At 36.6% G+C, this 17991-nt stretch overlaps 1 long non-coding RNA gene across 1 annotated transcript; it reads right to left on the bottom strand.

Moving 5' to 3' along the window:
• Positions 1 to 7586: 7586 nt before the first annotated feature.
• On the bottom strand, positions 7587 to 13007 carry LOC121793413. Its single transcript, XR_006049102.1, has 7 exons — positions 12696 to 13007; positions 12523 to 12616; positions 11091 to 11170; positions 9079 to 9211; positions 8796 to 8882; positions 7942 to 8015; positions 7587 to 7779 (listed from the first exon to the last, which is right to left on the bottom strand). It is a non-coding gene; the product is annotated as an uncharacterized LOC121793413 (long non-coding RNA).
• Between the last annotated feature and the right edge of the window lie 4984 nt (positions 13008 to 17991).

The following is a 17991-nucleotide window of genomic DNA, read 5'->3' on the forward strand; positions in this document are numbered from 1 at the left end:
GAAGATTATTGGACGTGGCAATGAACGCCGTGGACTCTATTTTGTAGATGAGATCGCTCGACACGATGGTACGTCGATGCTTGCTCACGGACCTACCCATCAGGAGACTTGGCTCTGGCACCGAAGAATGGGTCATACATCTCCGGGTTATTTGAAATCTTTATTTCCCAAACTTTTTGTTCCGAAAGATTTTTCTTGTGAATCGTGTGTTTTGGCCAAGAGCCACCGTAACTCTTTTAAACCCAATGATACACGTGTTGAGACTGTTTTCTCTTTAATACATTCTGATGTGTGGGGACCGGCACCTATTGGTACCGGATTTAAATACTTTGTGATATTTGTTGATGATTGCAGTAGGGCTACATGGGTATATTTTATGAAACATAAGTCGGAGGTTGTTGAAAAATTTATTATGTTTTATAAAATGATCCAAACCCAATTTCGAACAAACATTAGGATCCTACGGTCAGACAACGGGGGGGAATTTGTGAACAATTCTATGTCTCAGTTTTTTAGGGATAACGGGTTGATCGACCAAACTTTGTGTCCTCACACACCGGAACAAAATGGGGTAGCAGAGAGGAAAAATAGGATTATCCTCGAAATGACTAGAGCTCTCCTTTTTGATTCCAAGGTTCCACCAATGTTTTGGCCTGAAGCAGTAGCTACTTCTGTTTACCTTCTCAACCGCCTCCCTACAAAAACACTACATCGAAAAACACCCTTGGATCATCTGGCTACCCTGACACAAATCCCTGCAGCTTTATCCCTTTCCCCCAAAATTTTTTGTTGCACCGTCTACGTACACATCCCAAAACAAGAAAGAACCAAATTTTCTCCGTGTGCAATTAAGTGTGTATTTATGGGGTATGGGATCACTCAGAAAGGATATCGGTGCTATGACCCTAAAACAAAAAAATTATCGTTACAATGAATTGCAACTTCCTCGAAACAAAATTCTTTTACCACCTTGGGACTCAGGGGAGAGTGAGAGACAGGGGGAGACCCAAGAAAGCGACTCCCTTCGGTGGCATGTGCCAAGTCACTTTGATATGGGCCCACCAGAGCAAGTTGGTACCATCCATGAGTTGAATTTGTCTACAGAAACAAGCCCTTCAGCGCTTCCGCTGCGTTCCTCTAATCCAACCGTACCGGAATCCGATGTAATCTCTGGCACACCTTCTGAAGATACGATCGTTATTTCTAACCCCCCTGATACATAGGAAGATACCACTATTGATCAAGACACAGGACAGTATGTACTTCCGCCGCGCAGTACAAGGGGAATTCCTCCCAAGAGATATTCACCAGAGAGGATAGGAAGGAGAAATAGATACTCAATAGCAAGCTTTGCTGAAGCTAATATCTCCAAAATGGTGAGGGCATTCCAGGCTGCACTGTACGAGGATGAGATACCTCGAACGTTTGAAGAAGCCATAAAAATCAGGCACTGGAAGGAAGCAATGCTAGTTGAGATGAAAGCCTTGCAGAGAAACCACACATGGGAGATCAGTCCACTACCAGAAGGGAAGCACACCGTAGGGTGCAGATGGGTCTTCACCATCAAGAGGAGACCAGATGGAAGTATTGAACGGTATAAAGCTCGATTGGTGGCGAAAGGGTACACTCAAACTCAAGGTATTGACTATTCTGAGACCTTCTCTCCAGTTGCCAAAATGAACACTGTAAGAGTACTTCTATCTATAGCGGCAAATAAAGATTGGCCTCTCCATTAGTATGATGTCACTAATACTTTCCTTCATGGAGAATTGAAAGACCCAATTTACATGGAGGCCCCACCAGGTTTTCAGAGGAGTTCGGGAGAGAGAAGGTATGTAAGTTGAAGAAAACTCTATACGGGTTAAAACAATCCCCAAGAGCATGGTTCGGCAGATTCACCGAAGTAATGAAGAAGTATGGGTATCGACAAAGCAGCTCCGACCACACACTCTTCATCAAACGAGAAGGTCAGAAAATCACTTGCTTGATAATTTATGTGGATGATATGATTATCACAGGGGATAATGAAGCCGAGATAGAACGACTAAAGAAACATCTGGCAGCGGAATTCGAAATGAAGAATCTGGGTGACCTCAAGTACTTTCTCGGGATTGAAGTACTTAGATCTGGAAAAGGAATCTTTATCAGCCAACGCAAGTACATTCTGGATCTCTTGGCAGAAATAGGAATGTTGGACTGTAGGCCCGCAGATACTCCTATAGTTCAGAATCATGGGCTCCAAATCACAAAAGGTGCGAACTCTACGGATCGAGGAAGATACCAGAGACTCGTTGGGAAACTCATCTACTTGTCCCATACGAGACCAGACATTGCCTATGCTGTGGGAGTCCTCAGTCAATTCATGCACAATCCTCAAGAAGAACATTGGGAGGCAGCACTTAGGGTGGTACGATACTTGAAAGGAACGACCGGACATGGAGTGCTATTCCGGAAAAATGGGCACCTAGACATCCACGGATATACTGATGCAGACTGGGCAGGGAACCTGATGGACAGACGGTCCACTGGAGGATACTTCACATTTGTTGGAGGGAACTTGGTGACTTGGAGAAGTAAAAAGCAAAAGGTAGTGGCACTCTCAAGCGCCGAAACTGAATTTAGAGGTATTCGAAGTGGCTTAACCGAAATACTGTGGCTTAGAAGATTGATGAGAGAGTTGGAATTGGAGTCATCGAAGACTTGTAAGCTACTATGCGATAACAAAGCTGCAATCAGCATTTCAGAGAATCCAGTGCAGCACGACAGAACGAAGCACGTCGAAATTGATCGACACTTCATAAAGGAAAACATTGAAGAGAAGATAGTGGAGATCCCATATGTGAAATCTGAAGACCAGTTAGCCGACATCTTGACTAAGGCCGTCTCCGCAAAGAATTTCCAAGAAGTACTGGGCAAGTTAAGTTTTGGAGATCCCGTCACTTAACTTGAGGGGGAGTGTTGGAAAGAGATCCGGAACCATCTACACAATCAAAGGAGAATATTATGCATTGAATGAGAAGATCACGGGATATCTCTGCCGCTAATTAGGAAGATTTGATTAGGGCAAGATCTTACCTTGTATAGACATAATTCTAGCCTATATATCTTGTAATACACTCTTGTGAATAATTAAGAAATACAATTACCGATTTCTACAAACACTTCATATAGCCAGTGTCTTAGTGATTGCCTCACTTCATTTTTACTACTTTTAGTAATGTACCATATATTTCACTAACTCACGCTCCCCCAGTCCTCGATTTCTCCTAATTAATATATAGAAGTACATCTGGATCTAATTCTCAAGTTCTTCCGGTATAGGATTCGTTGCCTCTAAATCTGTGAATTCCTTGTACTAACTCATACTCCCTCTTTAGGCAACCACTTATAGAGCTCTTTTAAAGTTAACATACACAACAATATCTCTTAAAATCATGTATCATTGCTCAAGTATGCCATCTATTATGAGACGGTGAGAGTACTATTATTTATAAGCTACTTCGATTTCTAAGGATCTAAAAGGTAAAAGAAAAAAAATTAAAAATAAGTCCTGAAAAACAGTTTATTGTGGTTACACCCATACTTCCATTTTATTTCATCTTTTATCTGCAATTTTAATTTTATGTTCAAATTAGAATTTGGTATTTGATCTAGGGCTAATAAAAACCAATTAGGGCACATAAGTACTTTTTTTAGATTATCATTAAATTATCTAAGGATTATGATAGTTAAAATAGGAAAGCGATGGGAGTGTCAAGTGTGTGGTGGATGGGAACATATTACTATTAGCTTTAATTAATACAGTAACGATTTTCTACGTTCCCATTTGTACTTGTATCAGAATATGATTATAGGAAGACTTGCAATTGTACACCAATATTTTGGTCAACTCATTTTACTTCCTACAGATCGTTGTGAACTATAATGGACCAAGGAAAACTATTCATAACATAAACAACAAACTGGTGTGGTCCGTTTTTTCTCTGAGCCCTATGTTGAAAATTCACTCAAATTAAAATCAAATTCGATATATAATACTATATAGCAGCATCAGCAAATAATAATTTTCGCTGTTTCTTTAATTAGGTAGTCCGATTTTAGAAATGTATTACTATAACAGTGCGCGATTTAGATATATTATATATATATATGTCCACTTCGGGATTTAAGTTTGGCTAGTGGCGAAACCTTCGAATTAAGACTTTCGGACTTAGATGAAATTCGGTATATTAGGGCATCCACAATGGGGGCCCTAAAGCCCGCCCTATGCACCGCCACATCAACATTTTATCCTCATGCCCTTCCACCTGCAGTGGGGCGCCATAAGGCGCGCCCTATAGGTTTGACTATTGTTTTGTTAATTAATTTAAATGTTTTCAAATATATAAATGCAAACTAATTAAAAAACACCGCGATTAAATAGAAACGGCAAATATTACATTGATAAAAAAAAGTTACAATGGTTATAAATAAAAAAAAATGACTATTCTACAAAAGCCCCAACTTCCGGCGCAACTCATCGATCAACCCCTGGAGGTATTCGGCTCTGGTCGGATCCGTACACTTCATAAGGACGTTGTGCGTATCCAACAACGTCCACGCCATCGAGGCCGTTGCCAAATCCGAGTAGGCAATTGTCGCCGGGGTCGGGGTAGGGGTCGGGGACGGGGTCGAGATCGGCGATGGGGGGCGGCGGCCGAGGAGGATGTCGCCTTCACCTTCCCCTTGTTCTTCGCAGCCTTGACGCCTATGGGACGCCGCCGGGAGGACATCGGTGTGCCAGAACTCTCTTCCTCCGTGCACGTCAGGTTGAGATCCACCGGACGAGTTCCGTTTTCACTGGTCGTGTAACCACCAGTGTCTGTGGTCTTCGTCCTCTTTGTCCCACCGGTGTGCAGAATCCCGCCTTGGAACTTCTGCTTGTCCCTCAAGAGCGCCCAGATGCTGAAATGCTTGAAGTCGCCGTACATGGTCTGGTACGACAACAACGCTCTATCGCACACGCCGCTCAAGCTCTCGCCGCTTCCCTGATCCCTTGAGCACTTCTCGTACTCCATCGCCAACAGGTTGACTTGCTTCTTCACCTGATCCCAGTACTTGCGGAGCTGCTCCCTTTGGCGCTTGTACGCGCTCGGCGGCTTCGCCTCATTGTAGCGCTCAGCGATGCGCTCCCAGTACGCCAGCTGCTTTTGGTTGTTCGCGAATATTGGGTCCTCCGATATATCCACCCAACACCTCGCCAAGACGAGGGTTTCATCCGGCTGGTAGTTTGTACACCCGGGGGTGAACTCTTCATTCGTTGCCGGAGGTGGCAACTTGTACGCGCGGTGCTTGGTCCTCTTCTTTCTGGCGGGGGCGGCAGCGGCCGAGGCGGGGGCGGCGGTGGCACGACGGGAAGGGGCGACAGGGCGAGTTGGAGACGGCTCCATGTCAGAGAGACCGTACAAATCCGTACTGAAGTCGGGGTCGTACTGCGTGTTGTCGTCGAACGACCGATATTCGCCAGGTTCTGTACCCGGCCACCGTGCGCCATCTACAAATATCGGGATACCAGGACTTCAGTATCCACCGGAATCAATTTTATAGCGTAATTTGAGAGTTGAAAAGTGAATCGAAAAGTTACAAATGAAATCTGAGGATGGGGTATTTATATAAACAAAATTTTCAAATTTAAAAAAAAAACTACAATGCGTTGCATCATTCGCGCTTCGTCCGCGGACTAAGCTTAGGGCGCGGACGACGCATCGTTCGTCGTCCGCGCACCAACAGTGGAGGACGATAGCGCACCCGATGCATTGGGCGCGCTATCGTCCGCCCCATTGTGGATGCTCTAATACTAGTTCTCACCAAGTTTTCTCTTCTAGCTAGTGCTCCATGTATAATTTTGGATTCGCCACGTATTATAATATTTGGTCAATCCAGACAATGAAGCTCGACTCAGTTGATAAGACACTTCCCCTCCAACTGATAAGTCGGGGGTTCGAGTTATCATTGAGATAGATGAAGAACCATTATTGATCCTCTAAAAAATTATTTGGTCAATTCAGATGTAGCGGCACAATTACAAGATCAACGTGGTAGTACTAATAGGACTAGAGTTACTAGTGCATTAAATATGTACTTGGAATCGACATCCTTTATTTGTTGTCGATGCATGAGAAAGAGTTTTCAATACTCGCAACAATGGCCAAGGAGATTTTCGTCATTCCCGCTTCATTTGTCGTCGCTGAGCTAGTTTTTAGCATTGGCGGTTTGTCTTACATGACTCCGCCAAAAACACGGAAGCCACTATGTTACTCGATGATTGGGCAAAGGCAGACATGCGAAAACAAGAGCTAGATTGGGACACTCGTGTAGAGAATGACGGGAAAGAGTTTACCGATGATGAGGTAGTAGGACCCGGCAATGGCGCACGATGAGCGGCGAGCACAACCGAGCTGAATAGATGGCTGGATAAAAGAACTATGTGGAATTTGATTGCTCAGTTAATTGTAAATATGTTAAAAATTCAACTTCAATTTGAAAACTCTAACTTTAACATGCCTAAGTTGAGCTTAGAGAATCCACAACCGTGCTCTTGCCAGCGAGCACGGTTGTAGGCCTGGCGCCACTATTCATGCCTGCTCTCTGGCAAGAGCACAACACCCACAGCTGTGCTCTTCCGCAAGGACGAGCACAATTCAATTTAAAATTCAATTATACAAAAATATTTCCATAATATTAAAATTCATTAAAAACCACAATAAATATTACAAATTACAAATAAAATAAAAAATACATAATTAAAATCCTAAAAATTAAAAATTACATAATTATTGGCTAATATTACCCGAGGAAGACTACTCATCCGGCGGCACTAACCCCAATTGTTTTTGGAGACCCAATATCATAGTCCGCGTGTATTTATAGATGAAAGTGTGTATTTTTGGGGGAAAAAAAGTGGTTAAAACGGTAATAAATGGTATTTTTGGGGAAGTGAAATTTTTTTAATCGGTTTTTTTAATTAAAAACTGATTTTTAATTAAAAAAAATCAAAGGCATCGGCTATGCCGTTGCCCAATCGCCGCGCGTCACGTGTCCTGCTCGCTGGCACGGCGCTGCTCGATGCATCGAGCAGCGCCGTGCCAGCGGCGCGAGCACTGCGGCGGCGAGACACGTCCGTGCCAGCGGCGCGGACAGACGCGGGTTGAGCCACCACCGTTGTGGATGCTCTTAAGCCCTTTTCATTTTCATTTTCATTTTCATTTTTTTCTATTTCATTTTGTCTAACTATTGTCAACACTTGTAACCTGTAATATGTACATTGTACAAATCTAATTCACTATAATTGTAAATTCTCTTCCTTCAACCTACTTTCAATTTAATTTACGTGTTGCCTTGTTCAAATTTATTTTATAAGTTACTTATAGAAAATCTACAAAATTATTTTTAAAAACTTTTTTAACAAATCGAGAAACCTCCAAAATTATAACCGGAATCTATCAATATAAAGTGACAATTTTTGGGAAAATTTTTTAAATGCCAGTTTTGCCCTTTTTGGCAGGAAACTGTGCATTACCACTGCTGCTTCTTGTGAAATGTGCAGCTGATGTGTAAATATTTTTTTATTTTTTCTTATGTAATTATATGTCTTTATGCATAGATTATTTTTGTGTTTTGTGTTCTGCAACCTCTATTTGTTAGGTTTGTAGAGGCTTTAGTTAAAGAAACCTATTCTATTACAATATTTTGGCAAAGCACTCGCTGATCAATAAATCAGTTTCCAATGCCCTTTTGTCCCTGAAAAATTCATGATATATTAGCATTCATGTTTAAAAGCTTTGATGACTATAAACACAAATTATCTATAATGAAATCTGGTGATAATTGCAAAAGGGCAGTTGTATAATTGAATTATGATTGAACCAAAAGGGTGTAACCTTCCAAGTATTATGATCTTACCTTCATAGTATTAGGCAAGTGATTTCTGCCAAAGTGTACTTATTGCACATTCATCGTTGGAAATCCTATTTTCCCTGAAAAAAATTGTTCATATGTTAGTAATGAATATTAAAACCTAACATGTTTATAAACACAAAATCTATAAATAAAGACTAGAGCATGCGTTTATTGTGTCTGACTTTATTACACAATTTTCCATGTTACCAATGCATGCATTTATTGGGTTTGTCTTTTTTATCGCTTTCTACCTGCATTTAATTCCTTTATACATGCACATTTATATATAACTTTGTAAATATCCAATCAAATTACAAATTGTGGTGTGTGTAACTGTGTATATGCATGTATGATTATTTGGCACACATTATACCCATAAGTGAAGCTATTCACGTTATTCCCTAATCAATATCATTTATGTAGCTAATGATTCAATATTAGCATATAAAGTCACTAAATCTGAAGGGCAAATCATATAGTTACAAAATTCACTATGTTCTTACTAACTAATGATTTCCTAGAGGCGTAAAGTGGTGAAATCTGATATATGTGATACCTAAGAATAAATTATTTCCTAGAGGAGTAAAGTGGTGAAATCTGATATATGTGATACCTAAGAATAAATTATGATTTATGTAACTAGAGTTTTTAAATCTGAAAGTAACTGTAATTAAGATTACTGAGTTTCTAGATTAGTAAAGTGATTAAGTATGAAAATATGTATAGCTAAGGTTAAATTATATCCTATATAACTAAGGTGATGAAATTTTAGATTAACTCCTGAATTTATATATGTATCTACTCACTTTGTTCAGATAATATTTGAAAACCCTTTTATACTAATGAGTTTTTTGTACCTTTTGTATTATCTTCCTCCTCTTCTTCCTTCTCTTTGTTTCATGTATAGAGTTAGCACCCTTCACAATCATGAATCTCTTCATTATCTGTAAACAATCATGTAGAGTATTTATTAGTTTGGAAAGGATTTATAGTAGAAATTACATATTATTGTGTGAGCTATACATGGATGATATAATTCTGACTAGGTTTAGTAATTATCTGCACCCATTACAGTTAGATGCAAAACCTATAAGTGAGAGTCATTTTCTTTTCAAGTATTAAAACAAACGAATTTCATACCTATTATGTTATCTGTTGATGGAGTAGAATAGGTTTGAGCCCACCATATCTGACATGTCAAGTGTGCTCTTTGTGTGATCATTTTGCCCTTTCTGCCGTTTCATCTTCCTTGGAGTCTTCTCTCTCCTTTTTCCTGTAGAGTGAAGGGCGGCTGAAGCTTCTATAGGGTTTTATTTGTTTTTATTAACTCAAGCAACCACATATATATAGTATAATAATAAGTGAATAATAGAATAAGTGAAATGGGCCTTACTTAAAGTTGTTGATTGTAAACTTATGAAAAAATCTGGGCCTAATCTGACCAATGCGATTATGTAATTTTAATTCTATCTTAATATTAATTAAAAAAAGTTCCTATTAAACTTTTGCATATTAGTTGTTAATTGTTTTATCAGTCAGAATATTATTGACTAATAGTATATATTAATTTTGTTATTTGGAAGGTCTTTCTCATTATTATTTTCATTGGGAACATAAATTACTTTTTTGAAGAGCATGCTGATCATTTTTTCCCTATAAATATCCTTTCTTAACATTTCTACAATCACTCAACAACCCCTCACAACTGAAAACACTTAACCGAATCAGCAGCACAAACTTGGTTAAGTTTCTTATCAAATTCTTATTTGCATTCCCCTTTATTGAATCTTCTTCATTCTTCATGTTTCTCAATTGCAATTTCTGTATTGAATTTATTTTGTGATATTTATCTACTGTAAATTCTCAGTTATTGATTTTTGTGTCTATTTTGTTAGGTGAGATGAGAATATCTACACATTTTCAAGCATCAAAGGTTCTGATTAATGCTGACTTGGATGTAGTTACAGATATTAGGAAAATGTACAAGTTATTGATTGCAATTAATTCCTTACAGTTGTTGCTTTCAAATTATTTGTACAGCTTTATAGTGATTTTATCATCTTATTTCCAATTGATTTTGGATGATTTTTTATATAGAATTGAAGGTGATCATAGATTTATTCAGCAAGGATCTTTGGGTCAGGTTGGACCAAAGATCAGAGTATGATAATCTTAAGACTTTTTCAATTATGAGTATTTTAATTATCAGTTAAATGTTTGATCAGTTATATGTTTTAAAATATTTTCTTATTTAGGTATAGATTTATTGTCAATATTGTTGATAATACAAGTCTTATCTATATACTTGAAATTGGGTGTGCAATATACCTCATGTAGTTGAGAAGTATATACCTCAAAACCTTGGTTCACAATCAGTTAGCAAAGAAGTAAAGTTATCAGATCTCATTTTGGGGTCCTTCTAGAGGTAATTATATTTTGTAATGGTTAATTCCCTTATATTACTGTCATTTAATTTATGTTGATTATCTCTGTTAAATTTCTTACATTTTCTATTATTCAGGTGTCTTAGAAAGGTTTTGTTACACCAAATTTGTCAAGTGTAACTAATGAGATTCATCATGAATGCAACATTGAAGGCTCTGTTAAGATATGCCTAGAAGATGAATTTAATTGTCGTGATGATGTTGTTGGCTCTCAGAAGAACAAGCTTCAAAAAGTCAGTAAAGAAGATTAGTCATGGACTCATTTTAGGTGTTTCTGTTCCTTGGTTTCTTACATTTGAGTTTTTGGCAGGCAGTACAATGCTAAGTTTATCTTGATGAAGATTACTGTTTTATTGGCTCAACATGATATGAGCTATTTTTGGTCTACTTACCTTAGTCAAATGAATTATGTCCAGTGCACTGTAATCCGTATATTTATAATTATGCAGTTTTTAATTCAGCTTATGTGCTTAAGAATGTACTCCATTTAATGGCACCAGTTCTATTTTATCTCAGTTACTAACAGCAGTTAACTAACTTTTGTTTCTTCTCTCCTGCAGATTTTCAAATAATGAACTCAGTCACTACATGCACTTAACTTTACTTTTTTCACCTCAAAAGAATGTGTCTAAATCAATGAGAACATGTACAGTATATAATATAAAAAGTATTAAATTTCCATTTAAAGTCTCAGTCTCAAACACTAACCTTTTTTTGGAGTGTTTGAAGTTTCTATCCGCTCATTCCATGTTTATCAATGTTTCTCATTAACAAATTAACCTAACTGCCTGAAATTCATAATCAAACAGCTGAATCAGAATAAGAATTACAGAATTTAAAGAAACATACGGACACACAATTCTGCAGCATAAATGGAATCCAGTTGGTTCTCACAGTTTAATTGGTTCTCTATCTAAATTTTAAGTGTTTTTTTCTTTATGTCCAATTGTTTGTCATAGATTAATTCAAAGTCTACATAAAATATTTAATCTCTGATCGACAGGTATATGATCACAACACTAAGTAAAATGATGTTTATTCCTAGATTGAATTTTTTAGGTTACTCAGTTGTTGGATAAACTGAAATTCCATATTGGTTTATATTCAGTTTTAAAACTTAAATATGAGATAACAGTACATGTAGAGTCCTGGTTTTTAGACACATGATCCACTTTATTTCATCCAAATGTGACTGATGAAAAGCATCAGAGAGAAGGAGCTTCAAAGGATTACCATTTACAAATTACTAACAGAATAAATGGAAAATAGCTAAAGACATCTGTATTACTTTGTACCAATGAAAGAAGTTAAAGAACTCTGTGTACTTAAGTTCTTTGCACAGGAACAGTTATCTCATTCAATTTTATGTACTTATCCGCTTATTTCCCATTATCAATTGTCTCTCACTTTTTTCTTAGGTTTTAATTCTGATAACCTTCATGTTTATCCTATAATCTGTTTATTGATTCAATACAGACCCTGCAACAATGAAGACATTAAAAAATTATGTAATACTTAGGAGTTTACCATTTGAGCAGTTAACTAATTCAAATTCAGGTACTCATCTCCTTATTTCATGAAGTTATTGGCATGCTTTGTATCTCAAGTAGTTTTATTTTGAGTTCTTAGCTCTGGAATTTTCTGTAGACAACAATTTTGTGTTCAGCATTTGGAAGAATGACATAGCAATTGTTTAAGTGCTCTATTTTGACTAGAACTTTGACACATATATGATTTTTTTCCATTTTTGAGGTTGTTCTGTTTAATTTTTAAACATGCATTTAAAAAATACTCCCTCCGTACCGGGCTACTCGCACATTTGCTTTTCGGCACGGAGATTAAGAAATGAGTGTATAGCAAAGTCAACAATTGCGGCTATAGGTGATAATTTTTACTAAAAATGGAAAGAGTGCAAATAACTTGGGACGCCCAGAAAGGAAAATAGTGCAAGTAACACAAGACAGATGGAGTAATTGATTTTTTGTCTACTTTGATATGATATCCGTTTTTCATTCGGGAGTTTAAACCCAAGCATGAGTCCTTCCGATTTTTTCCTCAGATCTGTTAGGGTCCTCACCAATATGTGACAATCATGTAGAAAAATTATTTTTCTAGGTCTGGGAAAGGGATTTTAATTTACCTTTCGCCGTTTAGAGCCGTCTGTTGCTTTGTTCTTCCATTGGATGTTCCAACTCCTTCATCGGCACTCGATCGATTAATTAGTTGCCTCATATCTGCTAATGTTTTTAGCAAATTGTTAGAAATCGTGTAGAAAAACAAATTTTCTAGGGTGGGAATAGAGTTTTGGATTACCTTTAGCGTTGATTTCCGTCGCTTATTGCCCGTTTTCGCCGGAAGGTCCATCGCTTCCGTCGTCCTCCGCTCATCGAGACCGCCGAACCAAATCTTTTGCTCTACACGTTTCCAAAGTTTTGAGTTTTGGAAGTCAGATCTAAAAGCAGAATAGGGCTAATTGGGTAGCCGTTTAGGCGACCTTTGTGGATTGATGATGTGCAGTGGTGTGGTGTGGCGGAAGGCGTCGTTGCAGTGGTGGGGGAAGAGGGCGGCGACGGGAATGGGAGCGGGGTGGGGTTTTCATTTGGGGTCGATTGGTTTTTTTTTTATGCATGTATTTTATTTTCAGTGGTACTATATGTTTAAATTATTTTTAATCACAATTACATGCATTGTTAGGTTAAGTAAATTAATGAGATCATGGTTTTGGGATAATTGGATATTGGATTAACACGTTTGGGCCACTTTCAATTGTTTCAAGGCTGTTAGTTTTTCATATTTGGGTTATTCTTATAATTAATTTGGGCTGTTATGTTTGAGATTTTTATTTAAAAAATCTTTGGACTGTGGATTTTACTTAATTTGGCCTAGAGTATAATATCTTTTGGGTATATAATCTTTTTTTTGGGCCGGTTTTATTTAATGTATTTATATAAAAGAAAAATAATTTGAGAAATAAATATGTTTAATATTATGTTCATTTTATTAAAAAATTTATGGTAAATATTTAATTATATCTTGAATCGTATTTTGTTGTGTTTGAAATTACTAAATTTTTGTTTGTAGCTAATGTTGGTGTATTGTTCAAAGTTCAATAACTTCAAGTGATGTTGTTCTTATCAACCTACTTCATGTATTGTGCATGATAGTATCATTTGTTCGTCTTTTGCAATTTATTTTCATATAATTCGACGGTAAAGTTGATAATAGAATGAACATTGGCCGTCCTCCACCTATTTTTCGTTTGCATGGTCAAAATTACCACCTAATGGGTAGTTTGTTGCCATAAGATGGTTGCCCCTAAAGTTTGCTCAGTTGTACATTTACGATACGGAGAATGAGATCAATAATAGAATAATATCTTTGAGTCACGAGTTACGAGTCGTGCAGGTCTAAATATTTTGGTTTGTAAAGATGATGATAATAGTAGAGGCGATTCCACTGTTACTGTTGTTCTCAAAGAAGTTTTTCTAAACTTAAGAACTATTGGTTTGTTGTTTCATTCACTAGGAAGTAGTAAATTCTTTATTTAAAATGAGGCTAGATAAGTACTATTTTTATTTTTGTAAATCTTAACATTGCTTTAAATTTTTATTTTCTATATATTCATTATATATTTTGGCTCCACATTTTATAAACTATATTCAGTAAAAATGTTTTTTACCTTTTCAGATTATTTGTGTTGTTTATGCTTGTGCATGCACTAGAAACAAGATTTGTTCCATCATTCCAAAATAGTCTCATTTTGCTATTTTGGGATGTCTACAAAAAAATAGTCTCATTTAGTAAATGGAAAGTTTCTCTCACATACTTTTCTCACTTTTTCTCCCCTCTTCATACTTTACCTACTTATTCTCCCCATCTCTCTTACCTTATCAATTTCTCATTAGAACGTGTGCCGTCCACAAATAATAATACTATTTTCTGTGGACAAAGGGAGTATTATTTTTTTTTAATTTTTATGTATAGTATACATTGAAATAACAATTTATGATTATATGTACATTGAGCACATGTAAAACAGTCATAAGTATTGAGGGATGCTCATTATTAATACATTTTTCTGTTAGTTTACAACTTCAGTCTTTAGTTCTAGACATCATGTAAACCTTTTTGGTAATATTTTTTTTATTAGACATTTATTCTTTGTCAACAAGCATAATTATACAATTTTTATTATCTAATTCTTTTTTGTTCATTTATCTTAGAGTTCTCGGAAAGTTTTATGGCCCGTGCGTAGCACGGGTGGTAAAACTAGTTGTAAAAAAACAACAGTTTCCAACTAGAACCAGCGGTTTCTAAACTGGGTGCCTCAGAAATGATCAAATTTCTCGTGCATGCTAGTTTCAGCAAACTGCGGTTCGTTTGCTGAAATATGTACATATAGGTGTCATTCGATTGTCATGATTTATTATCATATGGTTATTCATCCATGGTTAAATTGTGGAATTATTTTAGTTGGAGGTGGTGGCTATAACTTATTATCAAATGATTATTCATCTAAAATTAAGTTGCGAGATTCAACTTCAGATATTTCATCATAAGATACCGAACAGCCCCACAATGGATGTAACTTTAATACACCAATTTTATTCATAATAAAATCCGACATAAATCGCAATGAAATGAATATCTATTCTCAATCCACATGATCATCAGCTTGATTTTACATTTCCCAACATGAGGATTTGTAGATTTATTTCTGAAATTAAACACCAATTAATTGGAAAGGCAAAATAAGATATCAACAGCAAAGGCAATATGTTAAGGACTCGCTCCTCAACGATGATCGGCGGCTCGGTGGCTCGGCGATCACGACACTCCCGGTGTCCTGCACACAGGATCGGCGGTGCTTCTAGGGCGGCTGTGCGCGGAGGTTCTCCGACGAGCAGCGACCAACTAGGGTTTGTAATAAAGTCTTGCTTTTGTGGGCAATTCACGTGAATTTTATTTATATCCAAAAGTGAATGAACATAGCCCTATTTATAGACTAAGGACCCTAGGGTTGGTTCGACTTCTAATCCTAATCATCTCGGGAAAGAACCAACAAAGAAAACCCGAAACGGAGCTTATAATTACGCTCGACTCTATAAGGTAATTAAATAATCAAAATAAACTAATATCCAAAAATAAGAAATAAATAAAAGGAAAGTAATACTCGCAACACTACTTTGGAACGTAATCTCCGAACAAGTCCGGTGGGCGTCGATTCCTCCGTCCCTTGGTCGTCGCGATCGATGGCGGCATGTTCTTCTCTACCGGCGCCTCCGCCTCTCGTGTTGTCTCTATCACCGGCGCTTGTGGCTCTAGCGCAGGGTCTGTATCACAATAGCGCCCAGGAGTTCCAGTTCCACAGCACCCATCCAGGCAGGTATACTCAACATCATTCTCCATGAGATCCACATTTTTCCTTTCAGCTGCAATAAAATTACCCAAAACAAATTTTACTTAACATGAAAAATTACTCTAGTATATAATTTTTTTTTAAATTCACTATCATCATTTTTGTTACAGTTTAAAATAAAATATATTTATCTCGAAATTTCAATATCCATAATTTTATTGAATTTAAAAGAAAGAAAGTGTTCTTACATGCAACATTGTTGGACGTCTCAGCCAGTTGTCTAGCATCTGCAACTTCCATGGATAAGACCAGCGCCATAACAATCAGAACACCAATAAATACAAATCTTTTGGAAACCATTTTTCTTAGGAAATTAATGTGTTTATATTTGGTTTTTTTTTATGAGAAGGCTGTGAGCTTTCCATGCACTCTCTACGCCAATTTATAGATTACTACTTTAACCGATTAAATTATTAATTTGTCACAAAACTCTGCTTGTTCAACGAAGACTGGGTTCTGGTGATTGACTTGATGAACGTGTATCAGCGTATGACTTTGTTGCAGAATTTGATTATCCTAATTAAGAAAAACAGAAATAAGAAAAAGATCATAAAAAAAAGAGTATTATAATAGTGAGATCTTTTTCTCTAGGTTGGAAAGATGGGGAAATGGAAATAATATTATAAAACCAATATAGCCATGCATGATGATAATATTATCGTGGATTCGAGTAAAAATGAGTAGCTCAATTTTTTGTCCCATCCTAGCTGGGGGAATTATATTTTCATATGAAAAGGTGATAACTGGGAAAATTTATATTTGCTTGTATCATTTTTTTCAGAAAGAATAAAATTTATAGTCCAAGATACAGTTCCAAAAAAATGTCAATTGTGTCGGAATAACTTGAAATTTGCATTGTACTTGCGAAACGGGTTAACGAGTTAATTTTCATAATTAATTTTATTTTCTTTGAATTTGTAGGGTTTCCAAACTACTTATAAATAATGAATTTTTTCATTGTTTTGCAGTCAATTTTGAATATTTTAATATTTTGATATCAAGAAATTAAATTAGGATTTTCTGATATCCATACTATACAATCATTTTTTGTGGCATGTTTGCATTAGTTCATCTAAAATCCAAAAGTTTAACTTTTTAACTACTCCATAGTCTCATCAAGATAATCCATTTTTATTCATCACACATTAATAAATACTATACCATTTAATATTATTTGAAACAATATAATTTATATAATTAATTTGTAACGTGTATAAAAGAATTTGATTACTAATTTCGTGTAGGTGGAAATTGGAATTGCGCGTGTTAGTTGGAAGATATAAATAGTAACGAATTTATATGTCTCCATTTATACTTGTATTAAAATATGAATGTGGGAAGACTTGTAGTTTTACACCAAGACTTTGGTCAAGTCGTGCAACTTCTTAATTCGTCTACATTTCCACTTGTATTAAAATACGAATATAAGAATATTTCATTTACAAAATTGATATGACCTACATTACATATGCATATATAGCTAGGGATGGCGCACTTGGTTACGAGTGGCAGAGTTGCAAGAATATATAAGAGTGGATGATCTAGACACACCTAATGGTATAATGACATGGTGTAAAATACCAATTACTATTACCCCCTCCTGTTTTTCTATTAATTGACACCAATTTCTCTTTTCGTATGTCCTTAACTAATTAGCATCCTTACTTTTTTATTTTTACTATTTTTGGTAATAAACTTCATATTCTACTAACTTATTTCACTTACATTTTATTATAAATTAATATATAAAAATGGAATTTACGTTCCACTAATTTATTTTGAAAATATGCATTATCTTTAAATTAGAAAACTTTCCAAAAAATTTAAAACATAAAAGTGAAAGGAACATGGACAGATGTAGTAATACAAAAACATCTAAAAGTATCCACTATAACACAGCCGCGGCGATAGCCCCGGCGGGGGCGAAGACGGGGCGGCTTATAGTGGGTGGGACGTCCGCCCCGGGGCGGACGGGCGGTCGGCGATAATTGTGCGAGGAAGCGCCGGTGGCGATTTGCCGCGCCTATAGTGCCCAGCGATAGGCGCGCCGGTCGCCCCTTCGATTATTTTTTTTTTCAAAAATTACCTTATAAATACCACTCCTCCACCACCCATTTTACACACTCTTCACACTTTCCATTCATTCCCTATCTACACTTTCACTCTCTAAAAAATGCACGATGGAGACGA

This window comes from Salvia splendens, chromosome 3, assembly GCF_004379255.2.
Source record: "Salvia splendens isolate huo1 chromosome 3, SspV2, whole genome shotgun sequence".
NCBI classification, from domain to species: Eukaryota; Viridiplantae; Streptophyta; class Magnoliopsida; order Lamiales; family Lamiaceae; genus Salvia; species Salvia splendens.